This window comes from Canis lupus, chromosome 19, assembly GCF_011100685.1.
Source record: "Canis lupus familiaris isolate Mischka breed German Shepherd chromosome 19, alternate assembly UU_Cfam_GSD_1.0, whole genome shotgun sequence".
Taxonomy (NCBI): Eukaryota; Metazoa; Chordata; class Mammalia; order Carnivora; family Canidae; genus Canis; species Canis lupus.
Genome location: NC_049240.1, coordinates 10,418,287 through 10,441,447, shown reverse-complemented (window position 1 = coordinate 10,441,447; position 23,161 = coordinate 10,418,287). Strand labels below are relative to the sequence as shown.

The 23,161-nt window shown below is 32.1% G+C and overlaps 1 pseudogene; it reads right to left on the bottom strand.

Annotated features, from left to right (window-relative positions):
- Positions 1–240: 240 nt before the first annotated feature.
- LOC119864509 lies at positions 241–330 on the bottom strand (annotated as a pseudogene).
- Positions 331–23,161: the final 22,831 nt, after the last annotated feature.

The window sequence follows — 23,161 nt, the reverse complement described above, 5'->3', positions numbered from 1 at the left end:
TATAAACTTTGATGTGTCATCTTTGTTATAGCAGAGTGAGTAGTGGTAGCAGCAAAAGTAAAACAATTTTTTTTCTCACCTCTATTGAGGTATAATTGACAAATAAAAATTGTTATATGTTTAAGGTGTGCAATGTGATGCTTTGATATACATATTCATTGTGAAATAATTGCCATAATCAAGATAATGAAAATATCCATCACCTCACATGGTTAACATTTTCTTTTTTTCTTATTTTAGAAAAACATGAATTTGCTTGTCAGACTTGCACTGGGCCATGCTTATTTTCTCTGTATCATTTCAAATTTGGTATATGTGCTGCCAAAGCAAGAATAAAAGGGATTTTAATTCTGTGATTTATAGTTGTTAATTAGAGCCAATCATAATTACATTTATGATCATTCCTCTGGTTCTGGGAATACTTACTTGCTTATCTATATAATTAAATATAAGCTTAATTCTTGCACCCCTGCCGCTGTCCTTCCCCCTTCCCACGCCACCTGCTTTGGGGTCATTATTTCCATGTCAGAGAAGAACAAACAGAATTCTAGGAGATCAACAGCTCCTGGTACCTGGGGTCTTTGGGCTGGCTGTCTTCTGCTGGTTCTCATGCCTGAGACCATGTGGTGAACACTGTGTGCACATGGCCCTTCAGTGCCTAAGCATCTGGCCCCACCGTGTGGAAACAGAGGCACTTCAGACTGTGACACCCCTACCCTAACCCATAGCCTCCACTGGGGGCAGGGAGACCTCAGGACCCTAGAAATTTAAAAGGCATCAAAAGAAAGGATAATTATTTTTTTAAAAAATATTTTTTATTTATTTTTAAGATTTTATTTATTTATTCATGAGACACACAGAGAGAAACAGAGACATAGGCAGAGGGAGAAGCAGGCTCGCTGAGGGAGCCTGATGCAAGACTCCATCCAGGGACCCTGGGATTACACCCTGGGCCAAAGACAGATGCTCAATCACTAAGCCACCCAGGGTCCCTAATTATTAAAAATGATTTTTAAAGTTAAAAACGTTATAGCTTTGCTGCTGTAGCAATGAAAATGAACTAATAACTTTATTCAGCAAGCATATGAATGTATATAATATATGTATTATATATATAAATGTGATATGCTATGTCTACTATAGCTTTATGTATATTTACACACATATAGTAGATATGTGATTTGTTCTAACTTCAGCATTATTTATATTAATTTTTAAAAATATTTTATTTATTTATTCATGAGAGACACAGAGAGAGGCAAAGATACAGGCAGAGGGAGAAGCAACGTGATGCTTTGATATACATATTCATTGTGAAATAATTGCCATAATCAAGGGGGATTGGGACCTGGGACGTGGGACTCGATCCCAGGTCTCTAGGATCACACACTGGGCTGAAGGCAGGCACTAAACCATTGAGCCACCCAGGCTACCCTATATTAATGTTTTAATAGTTTCCACTCTATTCCAAAATGTGTTGAAATACATAAAGATTTGTGAATAAATTGACTCACTCAGAAATTCAACTAGTAAGATAGTAGCTTTCCCAGAAGTGGCATAATGCATACAAGTAAGTATGGATTTTACAAGTCTGTCTGGATTTTACTAAAGGTGGATTGAAATAGATTGAATTAGCCTTAACATTTTGAGTATTATAGCTTGTGTCAAAATTTTCCTCAAAATTCCACTTTATGTACTTGGTTGAAATGTTTATGTAAACTTTATTTTCAGATTTTTTTCTTTTTATTTAGAATCTATTCCATATCATAATTTTAAAAATATTCCTAAGACTATGGGAAATAATAGGAAAGCCAAGAAGTTGTATTTTCACTTTTGTAGTATATGCATCAAAACACCATTAACATAGAAGCTCATCACTATTTTATTCCCTTCAAGCAGTGATATTTAATAAAATAAAGTTTTCAGCTTTTTAAAATTAAAGTAAATCATTAATCAAATTCAGTAGATATGAAATTAAAAATAATAATATGAAGTATTCAGATACTGCATACATGTAGCTTGATCTCCTAGGAAATTAAATTTATTTAACTAAAAGACCATAGTTAACATGCTGTATGATGAAATTAAAAATGAAATTCTAGCCTATTAATCATGCAGAAGATTGCAATTAGGTTTTATTGGTTATTTTCATGGAAGTTTCAAATTATACTATTAACTCTTCTTTCACTCAAGTCTACAATATTACTTCAGTTATAAAACAAAAACAAATTTTTAAAATTATACAAACTTTAAAAATGATTTTGTGTATGGAAAAATCATTTGAACAACTGCATTTTTCAAATCACTGTAATGAGGGATGCCTGGGTGGCTCAGGGGTTGAGCATCTGCCATTGGCTCAGAGCATGAACCTGGAGTCTCAGGATCAAGTCCCACATCGGGCTTCCTGCATGGAACCTGCTTCTCCCTCTACCTGTGTCTCTACCTCTCTCTGTGCATCTCTCATGAATAAATAAATAAAATCAAAATAAATACATAAAATATTTAAAAATAAAACTGTTATGATAATTTATGCACTTTCTGTGGAAATGCATAACAGTTTCACATATTATAGTTGTATTAAGATGATAAAACAAGGGTATTATTTAGAGGGATATTAAATAATTCAATGTCCAAAATGCAAGGGAATTTCTTTTGAATCTTGGAAAAAGAAATCAAATGCTAAAAAATATCTATATTCTTGGAAAGGTTGTCTAGATTTAAGTGGTCAATGTCTCTTAGTCTGAAGTCAAGGAGAAATGCAAAAGATCCATAGGAATTATCTCCCAAGAGTAAGCTATTCATCAATATACCAAAAGGATATGTAAATTTTTCCAAGAGTAATTTCTTAAAAATATTTATTTATTTGGGGAGAGGTGGAAGGAGAGGGAGAGAAACTCAAACAGACTCCATACCAAGCACAGAGCCTGAATTAGGGCTCAATCCCAGGATCCCAAGATCATGACCTGGGCCAAAGCAGACCCATGACTGAGCCACACACGCACCCCTCCAAGAGTAATTTTTAAGTTAAAATCCATAACAAAATTAATTTGCTTTTATTTTGTTTTATTTTTCAAAAAAAAAGGCTTATATTTTTTACATACTAAAACATTCCCTAAAAAGAAAGGTGCGTGCTATATATTATATAGTATATATACTATATAATATAATAGTATAGTATATATACTATTATATTATATGTATTTATATATATAAAAACAACAAAACAACCACAGGTTTTTTATTATTTGCTTTAATTAATTATTGTTGGAAAGATTATGCTTATGACCAAGAATATGTCTACTAAACAGTAATGCTTGTATTCAAATCAAAGTTTGTTGAATTATAAAATTGGTATTCTTTTTTATAATGTATCAGCTTCTATGATGTAAATATCATGACCTTAATATACATCACCAAGAAAACACATAAAGGATGAATTTTTTAAAAATAAAATACATAACAAATTTCATAATTTTGAGGGAAATGAGTAAAATTTAAAAGCTTAAAAATAAAATAATAATGAACTTCTAGCAATTTATTTATTTATTTTCAAAGATTTTATTTATTATTTTGAGAGAGGGAGAAAGTTCATGAGCAGAGGTGGAGGGCAAAGGGAGAGGGAGCAGCAGACTCCTTGCTGAGCAAGGGGCCTAACAATGCAGCTGGATCCCAGGACCCTGAGATCATGACCTGAACTGAAGGCAGACTCTTAACTGACAAAGCTGCTGCGAGGGGCCTGCTTCTCCTTCTGCCTATGTTTCTGCCTCTGTCTGTGTGTCTCTCATGAATAAATAAATAAATCTAAAAAAGAATTCTGATCACAGACTTTTTAAAATTAATAAACTTCATATTCAAACAGTTTTAGGTTCACAGCAAAATTGAGGAGAAGGTAGACATTTCCCATATACTCCTTGTTTCCACACATGAGCTTCCCTCATTATCAACATCCCCCACCAGAGTGATACATTTGTTATAATTGATGAACCAACATTAATATACCATGATCACCCAAAGTCCATAGTTTACAATAGGGTTCACATTTTGTGCTATATATTCTGTGGATTTTGACAAAATATGACATGTGCCCACCATTATGGGAATATATAGAATTGTTTCAACGCCAACCACTGATCTTTTTACTGTATCTATAGTTTCTTCTCCAGATTGTTATAGCATTGTAATAATATAGTTGGAATCTTGTCAGATCGGCTTCTTTCACTTGGCAATATGCACTTAAAGGTTTTCTATATATTAACATGCCTTGATAGCTCATGCTTTTTAGAAGTGAATGACATTTCATTATATGTATATATTTTATTTATGCATTCACCTGTTTAAAGACATCTTGATTGATTCCAAGTTTTCACAGTTGTGAATAAAGCTGCTGTAAATATCCATGTGTATATTATTTTGTGAAAGTAAATTTTTAGCTCATCTGTGTAAATATCAAGGAGTGCAATTGCTGGACCATAGGGTAAGAATATTTTTAGCTTTGTAGGAAACTGTCAAACTGTGTTCTGAAGTGACTGTGAAATTTTCTATTCCCACAGATGATGTATAAAAGTTCCTGTTCCTCCACATTATGATCATAGATTTTTTTAAATAAACACACACACACACACACATACAAGGTGCAAAGCACTCTCCTTACAACATGCATTTCACTAAAAGAAAATAAGTAAGTTAAAAATAAATATGCCAATGTTGAAGTTATTGTTATTCATTATTTAATTTTATTGTAAAGACATATAAGATAAAAATAAAAACATAGAGGATAGAGATAAACTCTAATAAAAGTTTAGTACATCTTCCTACAGAAAAAGATAATGAAAGTTTAATCAAAATGAGGGGTTAACTTTTATTATGAAAGTAATAATTATTACTACTATCTCACTCTCATGAAATATAAATCAAAAAGCATATATTTACTATGGGTGGCACATCAGCCCAGGATAATTAGAAATTTTTACATTCCCTAAGGCACTTCTTAAAAGAACAATTTATTAAAAAATTGGAAGTCTAATTAGTCATTTGGTCAGCTTATAACTATTTATTGAGCATTAGCTATGTTTTGCTTCTTAATCTCGAGTGATACAGACATAAATATTGTTCAGAAATCCTTCAGTGTTAGTGAATTAATGCTTGAAATCTATTTGTTACAGGAAAGTCTGTTTTAGGGACGCCTGGGTGGCTCAGTGGTTGAGTGTCGGCCTTTGGCTCAGGGCATGATCCTGGAGTCCTGGGATCAAGTCCCACATTGGACTCCCTGCATGGAACCTGTTTCTCCCTCTGCCTATGTCTGTGCCTTTCTCTCTCTCTGTGTCTTTATGAATAAATAAATAAATAAAATCTTAAAAAAGAAAGTCTGTTCTAATTTATAATTTCTAAAAAATTATCTGATATTCATCTGATGGAGTTCTGTTAATCTGATATTACCTTTTTACTTGCTATATGCTAATATTTATGTTAATTATATCATGATGAAATGGCAATTTGTTTCAAACTTTTTGACCATAATAAAGTCTATTTTAGGTTACATAATTTAATCTTTAAATGAAATTAAGTACTAGTTAGCTTACAGGCATTTGGAGACATTTGAACCAGTCATCAAAGACTATCACAATCATCTCTGTTTTATTTTTGCTTTTTTCTATTTTACAGAACCAATTTTCACATGTCTACGCTTGATCTGATTGCTTAGGCTGGAGAAACAATCTCTTTTAAATGAGTGTTCCAGTGTCAAATTAACTAGCCCTGAACCAATGACTTAGATTGGCATGTATATAAATTGTGGTTGAGTTATATTTGGACAAAAACATAGTATAGTAAATTTACTGCATGCTGCATATTAGATACTAAGACAGATTTGTTTGCTTTGTCAATAACTATGCTGAGACTTGTTCACACAGATGAGGTTAGAAAATATACATATATTTAAGTATTTAGAGACTATTATCTACAAATGCATTTCTCATTTCTCATTATTAAGCTTGTAACCACTATCTTCTAGCAGTTCTTTGAGATTATTTATTATTTATTACTCATTTTCACCAGAAGGGAAAAACAGGAAGAATAAAATAATCAAATTACTAAAATGGGCCTTCCTTAAAAATAGTGGTTTATTTCCCCGTTTTCAATGAAATATCCTAAATGCTGTAACAGTATCTAGAGCATTGTAGGTAAATACATGTATATTTTTTTCTTTTTATCATTTTTTTTCATAATGAAAAGGGTATTCATTAACTCATAATCCCCTATTTCCTCCATCCCCTCTCACCTCCTTTCTGGTAACCACCAGTTAGTGCTTTATAGTTAAAAGTCTGTTTCTTGGTTTGCCTCTCTGTTTCTTTTTGCCTGTTACTTGTTTATTTTGTTTCTTAAATTCCACATATGAGTGAAATCATATGGTATCTGTCTTTCTTTGACTGATTTCACTTGGCATAATATTCTAGCTTTATTCATGTTTTCGTAAATGGCAAAATTTCATTCTTTTTCATGGCTGAGTAATATTCCATCATACATGTATTTTTTTTAGAGAGTTAATTTTAAAAGTATTTTCACAGAATATAATTAAAATACAAGACTAAAAAATGTAAAGTTTAATGGGACCAAGAAAAACAACAAACAATTATTATTTTTTTAATGCCCAGCACTGGACATATTCTAATTAAATTTCATAATGTTCAAGAAAAAAGAATATATCTTGAAAACTTTCAAAGAAAATTAAAGACTACTACAGAATAATGAAAAATACATTAGGCTCATAATCTTTGAATGAATACAATTTCCATCTAAAAGTCTATAAAGTATTTGTGAAAACTTATCACATAACAAGCTACAAAAATTCTAATAAATTTAATAAAGTAGAAATATCAGATTTTATTTAAAAATTTTAATTTTATTTAAAAATATATACCTGGTATGAATGCTAACCATCATTTCTACCTCACAAATAACTAATGAATAAAAGTAGATACACTGTCTTTGTCTCATATAATTAGTATTTGGGGTCTTCGGGAAAAAAAATTCCATAATCAAATATTTTAATTTTATTTAAGCCATATAAATCCATATTTATTTGCACTCTGTTGATAAATGGCCAAGGCATTTCTTTCAATATAGGTATACTGAACAGAATCTCATGTCATCTTTTTTCTATCACTAAAACCAAGATGTTTCATCATTGACTTCAATTTCGACTTTCTCAGAGTGAACTAGATACTGAAGGAACTTGCAAAACAATCTAAAGGCAAAAATTCTAATAGATTTTTATTCTTTTTCATTTTTTACATCTTCTAATGTACTTCTTTGTTTATCTAGTTACCTTTATTGAATGTTTCCAAAATTTTCAATTTACTTTTATCATAGAAACATTAACTCTTTTCTCTTTTAGTTATTGTATTTACATGACTATTTACTAATCTATTGCATAGGTAAACTATAAGATTTGTGAGAGTATGTACAATGACATTATAATGCAGTGTGATAAGTTCAGTGATTAGTACAAGGTCTCTCATATAATTAATTCAAAAAGTGTTCTTTGAACAAAAAAATTAGTAACTGAGTATATGGCCCAAATAGAATTCAATTAGCAAACTATTTATTCCAGGAGGGAAAAAAAGATTGAAATTAGTAGACTTAATAGGAATTTGCAGGGGATCTTGACGATGTGTAATGCAGGGGTTAAAGATGAGAGCCTATAGTCTCAGTGATTATATTTGAATCCAGGCATTTGCACTTCCAGGCTGGTATCTTTGGCAAATTTGCTAACCACTTAGTTTCAGTTTTCTAATCAGTACAGTGAGGATAGTAATAGTAACCAATACATTGATGTATCATTAGGATTGGATGAATTAATTCATTTGAAGTGCTAAGTCTTATCTACCACATAGTAAGCACTCAAAAAATGTTTGCTATTTCTGTCTTATTACTGACTACATAATTTTTATAAGTTAATTTTAATTAGTTTTCATTTTATTTATAAAGGTGTATAATATACATATATATTTGTATTAATTTATAATTTTAAAAGTAATTAAACTTCAAAATAATTAGAACTTAGAAACTTTTCTTCCATATCTAATTTACTTTTTTTTCCTTTGCTCCTTAAAAGTAGAAATCATGCCTTAGTAAAATCACTCAGCTTCAAACCTGCATCAGCTTTTACAACCAATTGCTTACTAGTGAATCCTACTATGTGTTGCGTAAAATATACTATCTGCTTCTTATTATTGCAGTTATATTTTTAGCCACATCCTTAAAGCTGGATTCTCATCTTTTATTTATTTTTAATCTGAAGAGAATTATACGAGCACATGGATAAAAGCTTAGTACCGACTGACTTGCCAAAAATAAAAATAGCGATTTGAGATAAAAGTTTGTAAGGAGCTCTCTAGCACTGCATAGCTAAATTGAAAAAGAAAATTTGGTCTTATTGGTTATTTTAATAGATTTATATTTTCCTTAAGTGGATTTGGAATGCTAAGTGCTAAACAGTCATGATTCATTTTCTTCTTGTTTGAACACTTATTTGTATAAATAGGAGTTAATATACTTTTTATATCCATGTTGTGTTTATGTACTCTGTACAGAGCAAGGATAAAAAATAAAATTGCCTCTTCTGTTTCTTACTGAGACAGGCCTGAGACATAATCATTGTTTTGTAGTATTTCTCTAGTACTTTTCTCTGCTGTAAGGCAGAGAAGACAGTAAACTAGTACCCTGAAGTTCTATTGATCCTTTTTTACATGAACTCTGGTGATACATAGCATTTGGGTGAAGTGTTCAGAGAGCTGTTCTGTCTCTATTGCATATGAAGAGAATTATCTCCAAATTTCCTAATTAGATCTAAAGAAAGACACTATTTATACTTTTTCATAATATAAGAAAATTTAAAGAGAAAAAACATTAGTTTCAGAGTTCATATTATTCACATATATTATGCCAATGGTATTATACTGAAAGTGAATTTGACTAGAACATTAAGAAATTAAGTATTTATAGAATAACAAAAAATTAAGAGAATTTTAAAATTTTATTTCATGAATAGTCCAGTTAAGATAGTAACAAGGAAAAAAAATAAGTAATGTTCATTGCAATGGATATTTGTCTGAATGGCATTTCATTAATTTTTTTTTTCTGTCTAATTGGTAGTTGTTCTCTGTTTTTGGTTGTCAACTTAATCTATTTAAGACCTATTTATGGAAGGCTTTAAAAAGAACATCTTATAGCATTGTTTATAAAAATTATTTTTAGAGAGTCAGTGGCATATTTTTATAGCAAACACTCTTACAGTTCTCAGTAATTCAGCTCACCACTTACAGCCAGTCTTATAGCTCTTCATCTTTGTCATATGGTTAGCAAAATGGAAATGGTTTGAAACATCATTGTGTTTTATGTAGCTGAATTAATTGTTCAATTTTTATTTAATATATTTTATTTTAAAATATATGGCCTCAAAAAATGTTATACGTGTCTTTACAAACACTAAAACAAAAAATAAACAAAAAATACTCAAAACTAACATTTTGTTACCAAGTTAGGAAGTTCCAAAATTAGGATACACATTTTAATAGACTAAACACTTGAGGGCAATATAGGATAGCTTACAGAGAAAAAATACATAATATTATTAACTTATTTACATGTCTAAGCATATCTTGTATTTCTGAAGGATTATAAGTACAACGGTGATTTTCTTTTTTAAAAAACTGTATTTATTTGTAAGAGAGAGAGAGAGAGAGAGAGAGAGAGAGAGAGAGCACATGAGCAGGGGTAGAGGGAGAGGGAGAAGCAGACTCCCCGCTGAGCAGGGAGCTGGTGCGGGGTTCCATCCCAGTATTCTAAGATCATGACCTGAGCCCAAGGCAGATGCTTAACTAACTGAGCCACCCAGGCTTCCCATGATTTTCCCTTTTCTACGTCTTTATGTAGAGGTAGACTGAAGACAAATAGAGGAATAGAATACTTTGCCTTCCCATAATTAGATGGAATATCTATTTTCAATTTATATTCTGTTAATCAGCCTTCAATAGATGCTGCATTAAATTATCTAAGGGATTGACCAAGATTAACAGAACTAAGATATATAATGGAAACAAAATGTTGTATACCCTCTGTCAGACTCAATAACACTCCAGCTATGCAAATCATATTAATGAATTGGTGCTGTCAAATATAGTATTTGCCAGCCAAATGCAGCTATTTATATTTAAATATAAATTAATTAAAAATAAAGTTTGGTATTTTAATAGTTGTAGCCATGTTCAAGTGTTCAGGATCCACTATAATGGCAGAAACTTCTACTAGACAGTGCTGGTCTGGACCTTTACCAAAACCAAAATATTATGCCATTAAAAAGACAGCAAAAACATGTTTTAATATCTAAGCTAAACTAAATCTAATCAAGTTCCAAAGACTTTGTATTAATAAAGCTTTTCTACCAATTGATTTTTTAACTTTCATTTTAAAAACTGACATTAACTGAGAAAAGTTTATTACGTGATTTATAAAAATGCATATTATATTAAAAAAGCCATGTGCCTGAGAGTTTTAAATTGGAAACTAACTCTGAATTACAGAAGAAAACCAGTACTTGCACAGTAATATGTGATTCACAGTTACCTCTGCTAGGACTAGACAGTTATATTTGTCAACTATAAAATAGTCAGCGTCTTTTGCCCTAATGATAAACTTATAATGTCAAAGGTGGAAAGCAAACTATATTGCATTTGCTTCATTCCTTCTTTGTGCCTCAAGTAGGTCTATAATTAATCAAATTTGGAAAAATAACCACCAGAGATTTATATTTCTCCATAGATTTCCTGTATATGGGTCACATCTCTGCCATAGCATCAAACTAAATATGACTTTCATCAATTCAGAATATGCAAAATCAAGGGAAATGCATATGTGGTGAAAAATATAATAAATCCTATGTTAAATAACCATGGAAAATATTGTAGAGTAAAATTATTTGCCTTTCATAAATTTTAACCAAATATGTTCTTAAAAATTGGTCAAATAACTGCAACCAATTCATTTTACCTATTAATATATTGTGTAAAATGACTTTAACTTATACTGTTATACTGACAATTGCCTATATGTTAACTGATAAATGTGCCATATTGGGCCATATTTTAAAGAAGTACTATACATATATGTAATTACAGAATTAAGTAAAGAAGTCCATTTCTTGGGGGATCCCTGGATGGCTCAGCGGTTTAGCACCTGCCTTTTGCCCAGGCGGTGATCCTGGAGTCCCAGGATCTAGTCCCACATCAGGCTCCCTGTGTGGAGCCTGCTTCTCCCTCTGCCTGTGTCACTGCTTCTCTTTCTCTCTCTCTGCGCCTCTCATGAATAAATAAATACAATCTTAAAAAAAAAGCCTATTTCTTGACTATTTTAAATATACCTGTCACTAGTTGTAATTTTGAAGGTGGGCTATTCTGAAGACTAGTAGTTAGATGTAGCTAGATCTAAATCCTATTAAATCTTATATAATCTTAAATTAATTGGGAGGGGGATAGAATTTTTTTTCCTGTTATTGCACTGACTTTTATTCCATTTGTTTTCAGGTTTTTCCAAAGGGCAGAATTTCACAATGTCAGAATAAAATTTAGAAATAAGCACGAAGAAATGCACAAGTAGCATCCAAAACATAAACTTAAATTATATGGTATCTAGCAGATGTATATACGTTCAGTGTTCTAGAAAGCATAGTGAGATGAAAATCCTCTATTGAATATACTGATGAACAGATTTTTGTATTTTATATTTGCTCCAATGTGATTTATTTTACAAATATATTTAATATTACATATACAAAGATAATGAGTGAAAGAAAGATGTTAGCTTGGCGGAAAGTGCTGAAGTTGCTATATGGCTAAAGTATTGCCATATAAAATGCTGGATGACCCAGGAGAGGGGAGAAGAAGACATACTAGTATTTTATTTTTGTCTCCTCTCTCAGCTTGGATCTTCTTTTTTTGATTTTGTTTTTCACAGCTTCCCCAAAGAGAGCCTGTAGCTATCACAGCTGCATTCCTGCTTTGACCCAATTATTATGAGGGTTACAGTGCTGATGGTGGTATGCATGTTTGTGTGTGTGTGTGTGTGTGTGTGTGTGTTTTCTGAGTTTATGATTACGTCTCTGTCTTAGGCAGGGACTGTGAATTGTAACTGGGAGATGTGTCCTTCGCAGGTGTTTCTCTATTCCTTCAGATAAAGTCATCGTCTTAGCATGTATCTCCACTCCACCATCAGGGATAGCTATTTTCCCATTGTCCTCCCTTGTTTCCTTTTCCCAACTGCAGTTTTTATATGATGTTCTCAAGCATTCTAGCCCTCTAATTCTTAGCCTTGTAAGGTAAGACTATTATTGTTCTTACTGTGATGGTCAATTTTGTGTGTCAATTTAACTGGGTCATAGAGTGCCCAGATAGATCTTCAGTTCAACTGTATTCTCGATATAGCTATGAGGTTGTTTTTCAATAAGAAACCTTTTGAATTGTTCCAACAGTTAAGTAGATTTCTCTCCTTAATGGGGTGACACTTACCCAACCAGTTAAATGCCAGAATGGAATGAAGAGCCTGACTTTCAACAAGTAAGTGGAAACTCCTCATGCCTGATAGTTTGTCCTGGAACATGAGTCTTTTTTCTGCCTTTGAACTTGAGCTAGAATACTGGATCTTCTTGGGCTTGAGCCTGACAGCTCAGATCTCCTTGTTCTCAGACATTTGACTTAGTCTGGAAGATTAGATTTCTAGCTTGACAGCTGCAAACCTTAGGATCTTGGCCTCTATAATTGCACAAGCCAATTTCTTATAATAAATTTATATATACATTTATATATGTTTGGAGTGGAGTTCCTGTGTTGGCTGCTCTTTTTTCTCAGCCATCGCAGGGAGGTGGCTTCTCCTCCTGTTCTCCTAATCATCCCATAAGTGCCTAGTGAGGCTCTTGGAGGAAGAATGTGTAAGTACTCGCTGTCTGAAGTCTCTAGTGACATCACACTCCCATGCCAGCCTACTATCAACCATTAGTAATTCATTTAAAATTCTAGCTTCATCTTTTTACTGTCATTTATGCTGTTTCTTTCACAGTATCTTTTCAGCTAAGCAGTTGTTCATGTCCTGTTTCTTTATTTGAACATTTCATAGTATTTCAAATGTAATATATCCACAATGAAACTATTGTCTTACCCCTTCATATCTGCACAAATCTTTTCTTTGAGTGCTCATCACTCTCTATAAATGGCACCCCCCTAAACACAGAGGTTCAAATATTTTACTCATATTTGATTCTTTTCTTGCCCTTAATCATATACTCAAACTCATAGAAAGACGTGTGTATTCTTCTTGGGTTCTAATACACTAGCAAGTGTATTTCTGCTTTTTTAAGATTTATGTAGTTATTTATTTTTAAGAGAGAGAGAGAGAGAGAGAAGGCAGGAAAGGCAGAGGGAGAGGGAGAGACAGTTTTAGGCAGACTCTGTGCTGAGCATGGAGCCAGAACTGAGGTTCGATCTCAAGACCCTGAGATCATGTAGGAACTGAACCAAAATCAATAGTTGGACACCTAACTGCACTGAGCCACCCAGGCACCCTTAGCAAGTGTACTTCTAGTCCACTTCCTTTCCTCCTCTATCGTACTCCGTTAGTTCTCATTGTCATCATCTCTCTCTTCTAAAATATTTCTTAACCTGATCTTAATTTGTTAAAATCCATTCTGTTATCCAAAACATAAATCAAAATCTCTCCCTAAAATATTTTAGTAACTTTTCCTTGCACTTAGAGTAAAATCTAAACACCTTATCAGAGTCAACTAGGTTCTAAATCAGACCCTTATTTGATACTTTTCCAATCCATTCTCTCCTCTACCTTAAGTCATAAAGTCTAACCTCATTGATCCTTCTGGTTCTTCTTTTCTTTCCTGAAACATATCAACATTATGTCTTTTATAAACATTTGCACTTAGGTTTTATCTTCTTATATTTTTAACCAGTTTCCCTGTATCTTGGATCTCAACTCAGACATTTATTTCAAAAGACCTTTCCAGATATCTCCACCTAGTATTCCATTCTATCACCTTCCCCTGTTCTCTATCACATCACTTTCATTATCTCTAAAACATGTAATCAAATTAAAAATCATTTTTTGTTATGGTGGTAATGGTTATATTTCTATCTCTGAAACCTAAGCTTCATGAAGCAAGGATTTACTTTTTTGCTTTGGAACTATGTAAGCCAATCAATAAATGTGGACTTAAAGCACGGAATTCAATATTCTGAATATTAGGTATTCTTGACTATATAATTAGAATATAAATGAAGGGCACCCAGATGGCTCAGTTGATTAATCGTTAGACTCTTGGTTTCAGCTCAGGTCATGATTTCAGGGTGTGAGAACAAGCCCCACATTGGGCTCCTCACTCAGTGCAGAGTCTTCCTCGCCCTCCCTTCTGCCCTCCCCCACTTATGCATGCAGTGCTCTCTCTCTCAAAAAAAATAATTAATAAATAAAATCTTTCAAAGAAAAGAGCATAAAATGAGATAGATTTTGACACTCTTCTAGATGCTCCAATATTGGCTACTAGGACTCTAAACTAAACATGACCTGCCACCATGGGCCACATTTTCTAAAGGAACTTGAAAATAATTGGTAAGTAGATCCTCCAACCATCAATTCAACTCCTTATGTAATCAGACCCAACTAAAAAGCAGAAAAGGGGGGCGGGTAGAGAAGAATTTGAAGAAAATATACAGTGAAGAGGCTCAAGGAAAATTATTCATTAGATACTGGGGTGCCTGAACAAAAGAGAACTTGATATCGAATCCTCGGGTTTGAAGACTGCTTATGTAAAGGATAAGCTAAATTGATGCTAATGCTTAGTTGAGCAAAGAGTAAGAGAGCTGAGGAGGAAGGTTAGAAAAGGTGAACATTTCAGAGTGGGGAATAATGTGTTCTTACTTTTTGGTTTGGCAAGGATGAGCAAATTTCCTAGGGATGCCATGGAATTCAATGGTGTTGGCCTGTCTGAGATGTTCCCCATCTCCCTTGACACACTACACACACACACACACACACACCTACAGAAGGAAAACTGTGAAGTGTGCTTCTGCAAGTGTAGCTAAGAGAGGAGAAGAAAGGAAAAAAGACATTGGATCCAAGCAGATACCCTTCTTTAAAACTTGCATCAGGAAAGTTCTCTCCTCAGTTCTCTGGAAATTTTACACTTGTGGTATTTTAAGTCATTTGGTTGTTGGGCATCACCTATATATTAAACACCTAACAAAGAGCAGTCAACCTTACCTTGATAACCAGATACCACCATAGGAGCATATCTGTTTACCAAGGGATGCTTGTCTTCTCACCTTTGGCTTCTAACATGCTAGAGAAGAAAGCCTACTGGAGGAAAGAGAGACAATTACATTCCATCTTCCCTCATAATGTCTTTAGAGCAACAGCACTGATAATGATTAAAGGAGGGAGAACTTTTAATCAAAAATGAGATATTATTTTTAATGCTTGACAGTGGCTTGATAATCATGTATTCTGCTGTACAAGATGAGTGAAAGGCACAGAAAGGATATCTGACTAAAAAAAGTTTTAAACTAGTGATTGAGAAATGACTTACTTGAATCATGTGTGTGACACCCAACATCTGACTGTTTAATAAACTGATTTTTATGTGCTTTATATTAAACAAAAATATATGTCTCGCATACTGGATTTTATATATCCATTTGATTATTATTACTTAAATTTCTGATTCTATACATTTTTCCCTAAAGTTGAAATAACATGATTACTACTTGAAAGTGCAGCCTTTATGTTAGCTTCAGGATCCACTTTGAGGTTAAGTGTAGTTTTAAAAAAAATGTTACCAAATACTTATTAATTGGTCACTTATTTTAATTGATAACTAAGAATCATCACCTCATGAGTCAGAGTCTCTACATTTTATTTTTTTCTACATTAATCATTAGACAAACAGAATCCTCTTTTTGAAATCAAAGCCTTGCCCCATTTTTTCCCATCTGTGAAATCCTATAACTATGATTCTTTTATGAAGTAAAGTTTGCATCAGTTAAACTCAAATACCTTCTCTTGCTGCTTATTAGCCAATGCTTACAATAAAGCATATTCTATGTGTTAACTTAACTCTGAAAATCTTATTTTTTATCCCATACCTCTCCCCAGACCTACTTTAGATTGTTATGTAAGTAGCAAACTATACAAAGGTTTTTATATATTAAAAATAATAAATATCTTAATTATTTTGAAATTGTTTTTCTTATATATTTTAAGTAACTTTAAATATGGTTGGTTTACATAGTCATTATAATACATTTCCAGCAGATGTTAGTATAATGCCATTCTAACCAAAATAAATATTTTACAATAATTTTCTCTCAGATGAAAGTCAGCATATAGTACTAACTTGGCCAATATATTATTCTACTACTCTGATCTACAAAAGAGGAACCACTATAAAAATCAAAACATTAACTGATCTAAAAACATGCCAAATAAAAACCTGCTTTCTCAACTAATACATCGACAAGAAAATATTTGAAAATATCTTAAAATCCTTTCTATTAGTTTCCCATTTAAATTAGATATTTATAAGGCATTTCTTGTCATCTATTGTGTTTAAATTCTCAGCAGAATATGGCTGAATTTTTAGTTTAAATGTACTACTACTTTTACTATGATATAAATTACAAAGTAATAATATTCCTTCTCCATTAAAAGGCAAAAGTAAGTATTATAAAAACCTAATTAGAGATTATTATGTAATGAGCTACTAATCAAAACAACTACTTATTTGTTGGTATGAAGATTTTGACAGTACTGCACTTAACTGCTATTAAAATTTAGTACATGGTTTCAAAATACTGTTTATATGTTATAAAATCTAAAAACTGAATATTAAAGTGATTTATTATTTCTTTCCATCAGTTAGAAAAAATTAAATTAAAATTATCAGAATAATAAAAAAGGAAGCAAACAGACATTACAAAAATAAAAGGATAGTATTTGTATCATTGATAACATATTTTGGTTACAAAAAAAGATTGCTGGATGGAGTGGAAAAGAGATCCTATTATCGAGATTTACACCAGTGTTTTACAGATAATTTTTAGTTTTATTTCAACTATAGTTAATGAAATACAAAAAAAATTGTTTAAAGTACTCAAGAATCCATTATAACAAAAATGAAACTTGTGGTTTAAAACAAAAACTTTTTTTTTATATATTTACAGTTTAACACTTGGGCAGGACTTGAGCAGACATGCTGCCAGTTAGAAGTCTGTTGGAACTTGAGATTTTACTTCCAAGCGGACTTACTTACAGGGCTGATGGTTGATGCTTGGGACTGGGCCTACCTAGGGCTGTCAACTGACTCACACAGGTGTTTTGTGCTTCTCACAGCTTGGCAACATGATTGTGAAAGAGGCCGCCTGATAGTCAAGGGAAGTGCTGCTCTCCTGTACTCTGTTAGTTAAAATGTCAAAAACCCACCCACCATCAAAATAGGACAAAATATGAACTATTACATGTAGAAAGGATATAAATTCTAGTCCTTGAGGATAGTAACAAAGAATGTGTGGTCACCTTTATTCATTTTCACCTACTAAAGTACATCTATAATATAAAATTGTATTTCAGCATTATTTTTTTATTATTGCATGATTCAAAATCATATTTAAAGAAAGCCTCACAAAAATTATTTATTTATTTGTTTGTTTATTTATTTATTTATTTAGATTTTATTTATTTATTCATGAGCAACACAGAGAGAGAGGCAGAGACATAGGTAGAGGGAGAAATAGTCTTCCTGAGGTAAGCCCCATGCAGACTCTATCCCAGGATCCCATGATCATGACCTGAACCAAAGGCAGACTCTCAATCACTAAGCCATCCACTGTGCCTGGTTCACACACAAAATAAAAATATAAAATAAAATAAATAAAATAAATAATAAAATAAAATGACTTTGTTACTCAATGACTTGCAATTTTAAAATTTATAATATATGTTAACTTTAGTAACTACATAACATTTTTAAAGTTGATATTGGTGAACATAGTGATATGGTATTGATAGAACATCAATGTAAATGTGTAATAAGATTAAAAACTGAGTTTCTTTTTTTTTTTTTTAAGATTTTATTTATTTATTCATGAGAGACACAGAGAAAGAGGCAGAGGGAGAAGCAGGCTCCATGCATGGAGCCAGACATGGGACTCAATCCTGGGACTCCGAGACCACGCCCTGGGCCAAAGGCAGGCACTAAACCCCTGAGCCACCCAGGGATGCCCCTGAGTTTATTTTCAAATTAACATTGCTTAATCTCTATAATATCTATAGTCTCATTTAGAATAATAAATAGCAATCATTTTGATGAAAAATGAGAAGTGAAACAAGTAGCCAAAAAGATAATTTTCATGAATGTATGATATGGGATGGATTCATATCAGTCATTTCCTAGTGAATTTAAGTATCTGATTAATTGAATTAAAAGTATAATTTTTAATTATGGTATATTCAATGGCACACAATTAGATCTGTATAATTTACAATGACTGTGTGGTTCTAGTTATTTTCATTGAGAAGTAAACACTATATCAACTTATCGTTTTCTTTTTAAGGAGGGTTACTTTTTTTCCTAATTCACATAAATGTAGTTTAGTATTTATGTAGCCCTGTCAATCAACTTTGTCAAACTAAAATATTCAATTCATGTTCAGTCATTCCATGAAGAAAAATGAAGGAAGACTGTTTGTGAACAGCATAATCTTAATGCTAAATGAATTACAGAGTTGATGGATATGAATGTCAACTTCTCCACAGACGACAACACTGTGCAAAAGTAAAAAGACCTATAATCACATTATCAGCCACTCTAGGACCCATTGGCAGAGAAAACAAATGGTGGTTTCCAATATAACTATTGATGGGCAACTTTGTGTATTGTTTCCCAAGATGAGTAGCATTAAGGATGAATTTATTAAATGATGGAATCAATTTTACGCAGCAACATAACGCATGCAACTGGAGACTAAATCTGCTGCAAGTGAAATCACAATAGAAGGAAAATAACCAGATATGTTAATTCTTAGCACCCCTGTTAGATGTACATACTCGAGAACATTTACAGACTCTATGCTTTATAAGGTGATAGTTAAGTTATATATAAGGTTATATAAGCTTATAAAACCTATGTTATAAAATTAAAGAATGTTTATTTTTTAACACATTTATTAAATAGAAAAAGAATTTAAAAGGATCTGTACTAGTATCACGAATTATTTCCTCACATAAAGCACATTTTTCCTTGTTTCTTTTTAATACTGTTTCTATCAATTAGCTGTTTCACATTCTGTTCAAAATTTTCATTTTGAGAAATAAATAATCTATCAAATATCAAGTTAAAATAGTAATTCTACTTAATTCCTTTTACTCAAGGAAGTAAGATGAATTACAGTAAAACAATCTCATGGAAATTCCAAAACCATATTTCCAAATTAATTTTGAAATGTAGTTCTTGTTATAAATTAACTGGATATAACATGAAATGCAAAGGCATTTAGTGAAAATAAAAGAAAAATAATTTTTTAAATGGCAGATCGATATTTTCAGATGAATTTTTAAAGTATTTTACATGAATATGACACTTATGTGATGATATTTTGTCTTATTAGCAACTAAACTGTCCCCTTCTGTGGGGCCATAGGATGATATTGAAATATGTATGACTTAAAACATTAGAAAAATGACACAGATAACAAATGTAGAGCTTATGTGTGATAAAGTCTCAAATCTTGTTAGTAAATACAATCTGGTCATAACAATTAGTGCATTCTGAAGAAGGGAGTCCCAGAAAGTTGGATGCCAGTATATGCTCACTGCAAGCCTCCAGTTTTCCTTCTGTCAAGTAATTGGTAAGCTAAGCTCTCAACATTGTCTGCAGTTAATTATAAGCAATGGAGGTCAGTTTGAATATATTTAACAGCATGTAATTTATTGCTGTGTCACAAATATTTATACGGTTCCACTGAAGTTACATTCAAATAATTTACCATTCTTTATAAGAAATGTAAACTATTTTTATAACAAAATATTTCTTTTCTCATTTGAAACAGTATAAGATACATAAATTATAAGCATATGTAAAGTTGGTTTTTAATTGGAATTTCAAAATAGGCTACTTATGTTAATTTCTACATATTGATCTTTTGCTAAATTCAAATGACTACTGTTTGCAAGAAATTATTTCTGAGCAAATATTTCTTGACTGTGGCCATTACTTGTGTTCATGAAAGTACATAGAAACTCATTATAATCATTTGCATCCCTACCTCTGAATTACTTTTTAATATTATGAGAAAACACTTTTCCTGGGCATGGTTCAAAATATTGCACAGTAGTCCGTTATTTTTCCAAAGGTCCAACAGATAAACAGTGTGAGTATGTATCTATGAGTATTATGTAGTCTATGTCTATATAAAAATAGATTTAATATTTTCCTCTTAGTCTTAAGTTTGTGGCAGAGTACAACCAAACATTCCAGCTTAATTTATCTACCTTGTTTTCACAAGTGACAGCAATACTATGTAGTTAAACCCCAAACTGTACTTGGTTGATAGACTTTAACATATCCATGTTAAAGACATGTTACACTCTACATATCATCTTCTCTATATAGGACATAGGCAGTAATAAAATAATGAGTATGAAAGATTTCTTATTCTTATTCCATGGGACAGTGTACTGCTTTTGGTTTTCATTAGTGTTTCCAGAACCAATTCTTGAATTTCAGTTACTCTTGTTTCAAATCTGGATAATAGAGAATCAAATTGCATTGATGTTTTGGGATCATCTTAGTATACTTTGGTGAATACTGTGGAACTTTTTAAATTTAGTAGATTATACTTTGCCCTTCTGTTTCAATTCTGAAATCCTTTAAATCACAGCTGAGATGTGATCGTTCATTAAGCTTTTTTGACCAACCTTCCTGAAATAATCTTTCCCTTTCCTATTACTCTTTAGCACTTATTCTTGGACTTACTTTGGAACATACTATCTGCAACATAAGGATATGATTCATCTATGTACAATTTGTAAACTGTGTAGTTATCATAATTATGATTTGTAGTTTTTTTATTTTTTTAAGATTTATTTTATTTATTTGAGTGAGAGAGAGCTCACATAGGGGAAAGAGCCGAGGGAGAGGGAGAAAGAGAGAAATCTCAAGCAGACTCCTCACAGAGTACATGGCCCAATGTGGGGCTCAATCTCATGATCCTGAGATCATGACCTGATCTGATATCTAGAGTCAGGCGCTTAACCTACAGAGCCACCCAAGCACCCCCTAGTTATCTTTCTTACTAGCTTAATACCATATCTCATATTTGGCCTAGCAGAAGATAGGTATACAAAAAATAACCCTCTGTTTTTGGTTCCATTCAAGATTATGTTTTACTGTGTCTCACATCCATTAGAACCTTGACATGGTGCTCCTAAGAAATGCAGAAAAGCTCTGTGTGTTTTGAGAAAATCAGAGAGAATAAAATAGCATAAGGACTGTCCTAAAATGTGAGATCATCTAGAACAGTAGCCTTATTTATAATTTAGAGTAAAAGTTTTATGTAGAAGAGCTCAGACACTTTATGGCGTGAAGAATTTTTTCTATCAGGACTCTTCAGGTGCTACCATTTGTGGATGTTAAAACACAAGAGAGGAACCACTGCTCTCCTCTATACTAACATAAATTTGTGAAAAAATATTTTTCTTTTTGACAAATTCAAAGGTGCATTTCATATTTAGCGTATTATTTTATTAAGAAAATATATGAAATATATGGTAAATGGAATAGTAAAAACAAAAATTCTGAATTTATAAACAAGAATTGTTAAGCCAAGTGTCTGAATTGGTATGGAAATTCCACCAGAACAATCAAATTTCTAAAATAATATCATTTCAATTCTTTACCCAAATTACTTTCTTAGGCTCTACTAAAGATTTATAGAGCAGCCTCCCATGACTACTACTGGTCATGCTCTGTTCCAAAGTCATCCTCATAAGGAATCTAACCTTTAAAAATCTTGTGTTCTAGGATAGTCTCTGAGACATGTCATTATTTCTTCCTTGAGAGAAAGAAAGCAAGCTCTGTGTTTCCAAGAAGGTAAACTTTTTCTTACCTAGAACCATCCAATGAGAACAATATGGATCATATCTGAGATTGTCTTGATTCTGCTTTATATTAGTAAATGCTTTTCTCAATTTCCTTGTCTCAAAAAAATGAAGAAATAATATGTATATATCCATTATTCACTAAATATTGATTCAACTTCTGTGTGCACAGGCACATTTTTAGGAAATAGGTCTCTGGTATTGAAGAAAGAAACAAGTTCCTTCACTATGGTGCTTAAATTTTAATAGGAGAAGATTTTAAAAAGAGTAAATTGGAGAAATGTAATAAATTGCATTTTGTCCTATATCCATTTATGAAAGAAAGATTAATAAAGACATATTCTTTGCCAGTTGCTGCTAGCAATAAACAAGATCATATAGATATAATTCCTGCTCCTTAGTGTAGTGAGGGAGATATACAAAATAAACGACCAATATTGCAGATAGTAATAAATGTTGTGAAGTACCATAAATTTTGATGAATAGGATAAATAATGATACAGTTTCTAGGTCAAAAATCAAGGCCATAACGTTATAGGATATTAAGAAATATCAATTTCAAAAAACTAAGCCTTTAAATATATATTGTATCAATTAAGGGAAATGATTGGTATATAGTTGTTTGGAGAAAATATTCAAAACAGAAAATGTAAAACACAAACCAACAAACAAACACAGCAAATTCCAGATTACTGAGGTGAGAACAATCTTACTGTGTTTGTGCAACAGTAAGGATAACAGTAAAGAGTGAAGAGGGTGAAGTAAGGCTTGGGAAAATCATGAGACTGCGATGATTGAAAGTAGCAGGAAGTGATGTAGTCTATGTTTTAACCAGATCTTCGAAATATTATGTGGACATCAGAATTCTGTGCAACAGGATGGATTTGAGGCTTTAACTAAAATGAAATAAGATGTACAGAATTGCTATGAGCAGCTGTTTGAAATGCAATACCTG